This window comes from Bufo bufo, chromosome 2 (assembly GCF_905171765.1).
Source record: "Bufo bufo chromosome 2, aBufBuf1.1, whole genome shotgun sequence".
Lineage (NCBI taxonomy): Eukaryota > Metazoa > Chordata > Amphibia > Anura > Bufonidae > Bufo > Bufo bufo.
This window is the reverse complement of record NC_053390.1, coordinates 775,672,419-775,680,017: the sequence shown is the minus strand read 5'-3', so window position 1 is coordinate 775,680,017 and position 7,599 is coordinate 775,672,419. Positions and strand designations below refer to the sequence as shown.

Genomic DNA, 7,599 nt, shown 5'->3' with positions numbered 1-7,599 from the left:
AAGCCTCCTACGCCCCTCCCACAAAAGCAGGCTGGATTCAGCCTGCTGAATATATATTTTTTTTTTATTATTATTTTTTTTATTTCTTGTTGGCTTTACAATCTAAAAAATCCTTTGAAATAAAAGTTGTCAAAGGAATATATTGCAATTTGTATGCATGGGAACACATTCCTGCTATAGACAAAGAACCTGCTGCTGTCAGAGGTGTATAAGTTTATTTTCGGTATTGCCATGGTCTGGCGGGGGCCCATTCCTGTGAACATATTCCTGCTACAAAGAATCAGCTCCTGTCTGTTCTGACTGAGTTTGGCCGAGCTATGTGTAGGCCTTATACTACCCCGTTACCATTTACATGCTGCTGCTGTCTGTCCTGATGATTTTGGCCGAGATATGTGTAGGCCTTATACTACCCTGTTACCATTTACATGCTGCTGCTGCTGCTGCTGTCTGTCCTGATGAATTTGGCCGAGTTATGTGTAGGCCTTATACTACCCCGCTACCATTTACATGCTGCTGCTGTCTGTCCTGATGATTTTGGCCGAGATATGTGTAGGCCTTATACTACCCTGTTACCATTTACATGCTGCTGCTGTCTGTCCTGATGAATTTGACCGAGCTATGTGTAGGCCTTATACTACCCCGTTACCACTTACATGCTGCTGCTGCTGTCTGTCCTGATGAGTTTGGTAAAGCTATGTAAAGGCTTTATACTACCCCGCTACCATTTACATGCTGCTGCTGTGTGTCCTGATGATTTTGGACCAGCTATGTGTAGGCCTTATACTACAACGTTACCATTTACATAATGCTGTTACTGTCTGTCCTGATCCTGATGAGTTTGACCCTGGACTAAAGGGGCCTTACTGCAACCTTATAGTTCACAATTACACAAAAAGAAAACAATGGAAGCACACGTTACAACAGAATTTTTTATTTTATTTACAAACATGCCTCTATGGCAACTTTTTTAGTTGGTCATGAAGTTCCATTTGAGGTGCAGCGTCTTCATTTTTCACACCTGCTTTCACATGAGCCTCCGCATCTCGTGCATGCCGGCTTCATGCTCCTGCTGAATCTGCCTAATTTTTTTTTTAAGTAATCGGTACTGTTAAAATAAAAAAATTAAAAAAAATTACTCGCAATTCAGATTAAGTGGCATGGATACAGAATTATATTGCTATTGCTGGTGACATCCTCCTCCTCTTCATCATCATCAGGACCGAGGGGAGGGGGAATCTGGCTGCTGGGAAGGTCCAGCCTCTTCCACTTCCACCTCTTCGGCCACATCAGGTGGGACTGGCGCCTCATGCTGCTGCTTGCTGGGAGGGTCCGGCCTGCTCTCCCTCCTCTCCCTCCTCCTCCTCGGTGGACAACACCACCACCTCCAGATCCTCTGTCGAATGCCTGCGGCAGGTGGAGGGACCGGGAACCCCTGTAATCACACAATGTTCAGAATTTAGACAAACAACTCAGAACTCATAATAACGAATGCAAATTAAGTGTGGGATGTATCTAATGTAATGATGGACGGGGCCTTTTACTGGAATACAGAATGATGATGGCAGTTTATGTATATATACGGTGGGGTTTTGCTCTGGTAGATTAGAGTAAGCGGGTGCAGTACAGAGGCAAAATACAAGTTCTTAACTCAAAACATCAATGTTTATTCACACTTGAGGCAATTGCACAAAACAGCACGTAACTTTGCAGTCTTGGCGTTAATTCACACACAATGGAAAGTTCATATTACACCTTGCTGGCAGTTCTGCCTCCAGTGGTCCACAGCAGGCTTTAGGGGGCTTGTTTCCCCAGCATGCGGCTCTCTCATCCCTCCAGCATGGCACAAAGACTCAGATCCCAAAAACAGAGACATCTCTGCTGAGCCCAGCTGCTTATTTAAGAACAGCCAGGTGCTGCCAAAACCCGGATCGGCATTTAAACTCCGGTCCGGTATTTGACCTCACCTGGCTGGAAATTAGCCAAGCCGTACATGCTGGGAGCAAAATACCTGCCTTGACAGGCAAAACCCCTCAATTTGTCACAATACACACACACACATATAAATATTTATGTGTGTGTGTGTGTGTGTGTGTGTGTGTGTGTGTGTGTGAAACGCACAAAATCAGCCGGTTGCATTATACATCTGTACCTCGCTGTGTGTATAAATATATATATATATATCTCTATATATATACTCATGGCGAGGTAGAGATGTATGATGTAACCTGCTGATTTGCTAAGTGTCCCACCAGGTAATAAGTAATCATTTATAAAGGGATGAAATACTTATTTTCATAACTGTATATATACATTACAAAGTGTTGGAGAGAGATATAAAAGTAATGTAAGCATTGTACCTGGGCATATTCTGTCACGGATATCTTTGATCCGCTCCGAGTTCTTCCTCTTCAAATCTGACCATTTCTTTAATATGGCCATCCTAGGGTGCCTGCCATTGAACTTCCTTAAGAGCTCGAAAGGGATCTCCCTCACAATACTCTGCTTCTTATCCTTGACCCGGGTCCTATCATAGCCCCGCTCCAACATGCTCTGCAGGATAAAGATGCAAGCAAATAATCCCAAGTTTTTTTAATACAAGTATTGAAAATAATGTCCTCAGCAAAACAACAAAAAGTATTTAAAGAGGACCTTTCACCTTGAAAAACATTGTGAACTGAGTATGCTGCCATGGAGAGCGGCGCCCAGGGATCTCACTGCACTTACTATTACCCCTGGGCGCCGTTCCGTTCTCCCGTTATGCCCTCCGGTATCTTCGCTCACTAAGTTATAGTAGGCGGTGTCTGCCCTTGTTCTGTGGGCGTCTCCTTCTCCTAGGCTGTAGCGCTGGCCAATCGCTGCGCACAGCTCACAGCCTGGGAGAAAAAAACCTCCCAGGCTGTGAGCTGTGCCCTGCGATTGGCCAGCGCTACAGCCTAGGAGAAGGAGACGCCCGCAGAACAAGGGCAGACACCGCCTACTATAACTTAGTGAGCGAAGATACCGGAGGGCATAACGGGAGAACGGAGCGGCGCCCAGGGGTAATAGTAAGTGCAGTGAGATCCCTGGGCGCCGCTCTCCATGGCAGCATACTTAGTTCACAATGTTTTTCAAGGTGAAAGGTCTTCTTTAAGTCTTTAAAAGGGGAAATATTAGATTTAATGTTACCGTTATAAGATCGAATTGTATTGATTGTATGTGTGTGGGCTCTGAGCAATCGGATATTGGTCAGCTGAGCAGAGATGTACCTGTCTAGTGAAGTGACGGTACGGTATGGAGTGTACAGCTGGTTCGCCTCCCCGTGGTGCGCCCTGGGTAACGCTAAATGGACCTGCAAATACTGTCGGTAAGACTAAGAAAGCTTCTCCTGAGTCCTGACCAACGGGACACAAACTCTAATATATAGACTGTGCTTGTGTGTGTGGGGGGGGGTATATAGTGTGTGGCAGGAAAATGGATGTGCAATGTGCATGTCAGAGATATTTCTCTGCTGTCCATACTTACATACTACAGACATAGTGCTGTGATGTTACAACAATACTTAGTGCACCAATCAGTAATATCTACTGAGACCTGATAAAATGTGAAGTTGTATGTATTGCGAAAAAACATTCGCATCACAAGTGAAAATTTTCACAATCGCGAATATTTTATAACACTCTGCATATAAAGCGATTGTTCTGACATGCATGTGAAATGTAATCAAATACACTGCTGTAATGCCAAATTACTTACAGTGATCAGGAGTTCTTCCTCACTTTCGAGAAAATTTCTGCCAACCATGTTTTCCAATCTCCTCAAACTTCGGGTAGTTTGAAAACAGTTGCTAAACTAAGCCACGCACCTTTTTCGCATGTTCAGTAAGCAAATTTTACATTGCGATTTTCGCATTAAAAAAAATTATGATCGCTTCTCGGCCTTTTGGCTAAGATCAAGTGTAGTATCTGTTCTTATCAGTTTAATATCTGATACGTCCCCTATCTGGGGACCATATATTAAATGGATTTTTCGAACAGGGAGATGGAAAAAGAGCTTGCTCTGTCCACTCCACGCATTGACCTGGTATTGCAGTACCTCCAGGACCGGTGCACCAAAAAAAAAAAAAATTATGAATGGAGATAACGAATTCGCAAATATATGACGAATATTCGCCAAAATATTCGTGAAATATCGCAAATTCGAATATAGCCCCTGCCGCTCATCACTAGTAACCACTATGATTTTATACCCTTATGCTGAGTGACTTGCAACCATGAAGCATATATACCATACAAATATGTTGGATGCAACGTTTTAAAGTACCGTGCCCTCCTGTGGAGTGAACGTTTGTATCCTACAGTAAGTTCAATTGCTGCCGAAATTTAGGTGCCTCCATCTGCCTTATTCCATACCTGTCAAAGAACCAGCACTTTATGCGCCCTTTCTTCTTGTTAACCTATGGAAGAAGATGAGGGTATGTTCATTTAAGTTGTCCATACACATGAAAGAAGGCAAACACGTCTATATTGACTAAATGAGCCAACAATTTGTATTGGGACCTGCCAACATCACCATACCCACCATGGAATACTATATTACTAACCTGACAAGGCTTGCCCTTGCAAAACCATCAGTTTGCTGCCTGCAAAATAAAACAATCTAAAAAGATTTGATTCTCTAATGAGACAACCCCTTTAATGGTTACAACTTGATGCATAGTGTATACACATTTATATCAATATGAAAGGGAAAATCTGTACTGAGACATTACTAAGAAACTCCCTATTATCCAATGTATCCAGTGAAGTGAAGTGGATGCTGACTTTACCTTTTTTATGATCTTTTATAACAAAAATACATGCAGTCTATAATTGATTGGATGAAAAATCAGAAATATAACCGTCTAGGATTATGCCTCTATCCGTCTAACGTGTGAACGATGCATACAATTTGACTGATGTTACGCTGACATCTGGTGGACATTTTGATACCTGCACTTCATGGTTATTTGTGAAGCAGGGCTAGGTGATTAAAACAAAGAGGTAATCATTATATATTGCTTATGGGAAAATTCTCCCCTGTATTCTCAAAATATTAAGGCACCCATACACATTAAATTAAAGACTGTAAGTAGTTGAACAACTGATTCCCCCACTGACATATTACACCATGTTGTTCACCAAATAGCTGTCACAAAGGGGTTCGTTGAACATGTACGTAATTAATAAAATCATACACATATTTTCCATTCGTTTTTGGTTCCTAGGGAAGTGGATATAAAGGATCCAGAGGTTGTACCCAGGCCCTGCTTCCTGAGAGGCCTAAATGCTCCTCTGCCACATAAGAAGACGCCAGTACTATTAATTGCACATTGTAGGTGGGAGTATATGTTACAGATTTTACATTGGGGCCTCAGAAGTTCAAGCTACAGCTCTGTTCAATATATGAGTGGTTCTGGGGAATACTGGCCGGGGACAAATCACAAAAAATATAATATGATTAGAGATAAGTGAATTTCTCAAAAATTCTATTCAGATAGTTCGCTGAATTTCCCAAAAAGATTTGATTTGATCCGAATGTATTTGTGACGAATCGTGTTAAAAAACAGCTACAGTACAGACCAAAAGTTTGGACACACCTTCTCATTCAAAGAGTTTTCTTTATTTTCATGACTATGAAAATTGTAGATTCACACTGAAGGCATCAAAACTATGAATTAACACATGTGGAATTATATACATAACAAACAAGTGTGAAACAACTGAAAATATGTCATATTCTAGGTTCTTCAAAGTAGCCACCTTTTGCTTTGATTACTGCTTTGCACACTCTTGGCATTCTCTTGAGGAGCTTCAAGAGGTAGTCCCCTGAAATGTTTTTCACTTCACAGGTGTGCCCTGTCAGGTTTAATAAGTGGGATTTCTTGCCTTATAAATGGGGTTGGGACCATCAGTGGCGTTGAGGAGAAGTCAGGTGGATACACAGCTAATAGTCCTACTGAATAGACTGTTAGAATTTGTATTATGGGAAGAAAAAAGCAGCTAAGTAAAGAAAAACGAGTGGCCATCATTACTTTAAGAAATGAAGGTCAGTCAGTCAGCCGAAAAATTGGGAAAACTTTGAAAGTAAGGGCTATTTGAGCATGAAGGAGAGTGATGGGGTGCTGCGCCAGATGACCTGGCCTCCACAGTCACCGGACCTGAACCCAATCGAGATGGTTTGGCGTGAGCTGGACCGCAGAGTGAAGGCAAAAGGGCCAACAAGTGCTAAGCATCTCTGGGAACTCCTTCAAGACTGTTGGAAGACCATTTCAGGGGATTACCTCTTGAAGCTCATCAAGAGAATGCCAAGAGTGTGCAAAGCAGTAATCAAAGCAAAAGGTGGCTACTTTGAAGAACCTAGAATATGACATATTTTCAGTTGTTTCACACTTGTTTGTTATGTATATAATTCCACATGTGTTAATTCATAGTTTTGATGCCTTCATAGTCATGAAAATAAAGAAAACTCTTTGAATGAGAAGGTGTGTCCAAACTTTTGGTCTGTACTGTATTTCTTGGCTGCTGAGAGCCTGTATAGTGGTGTAGAACACAGAACATACACAGTGCTAGTGAAACAATACTGTGAGTCAGTATGACATGCAGATGACAGGGGTCACTCTTAGAATCATTTCACACTTCTTTGGGCAGTTACGGGGCCAAAACTGACCAAATAACTCAAGTATGAACTCAGCCTTACAGGTCGATGTTAGCGTCAGGTATAAAGAACCGTGCAGAGGCCCAAAACCAAAACTGTTTGTATCAGGCGGCAAATTCACCCCATAAGCAATGATGAATGGACGTACTTTTATATATTTAAAATAATATATATAAAATAATATACTCCCCAAAATTGGTTGTATCAGACCGCACTTATATATTTTCCCCTTAAAGGGTTTCTGTCACCAGATTTAACCCTATTAAGCTAGCTGACATTAGCGATGTGCTAATGTCAGATAAACCTAACTAGTCTATTCCTACTTTTATCTATGCCCCCGTTACGCCAGAAATATAACTTTTATAATATGCTAATTAGCCTCTAGGAGCAGGGGGGGCGTTGTTCCTGCTCCTAGAGGCTCCATTCTCCCACCTTTGTCACCTCCCTCCAAGTCCTGATTGACAGGGCCAGGCAGCGCTCGCATCTGTCTGCCAGCCCTGTGCTCTGGTGAAATCTCGCGTCGTTCAGCATTCAGCGCGGTGAGGAAGCTGGCCGCCGGCAATCGTCTTTCCCTCGCCGTACCTGCGCCGAATGCTGAACGACGCGAGATTTCACCAGAGCACAGGGCTGGCAGACAGATGCGAGCGATGCCTGGCCCTGTCAATCAGGACTTGGAGGGAGGTGACAAAGGTGGGAGAATGGAGCCTCTAGGAGCAGGAACAACGCCCCCCCTGCTCCTAGAGGCTAATTAGCATATTATAAAAGTTATATTTCTGGCGTAACGGGGGCATAGATAAAAGTAGGAATAGACTAGTTAGGTTTATCTGACATTAGCACATCGCTAATGTCAGCTAGCTTAATAGGGTTAAATCTGGTGACAGAAACCCTTTAAGTGGGGAAAATTGGCTTCTACCTCACAGTTTTTTT

General features: G+C 42.5%; 1 non-coding gene across 1 annotated transcript; it reads left to right on the top strand.

The window, feature by feature from the left end:
• Positions 1–3,902: 3,902 nt before the first annotated feature.
• On the top strand, positions 3,903–4,093 carry LOC120992940. Its single transcript, XR_005777126.1, has one exon. It is a non-coding gene; the product is annotated as a U2 spliceosomal RNA (small nuclear RNA).
• The last annotated feature ends 3,506 nt before the right edge of the window (positions 4,094–7,599 follow it).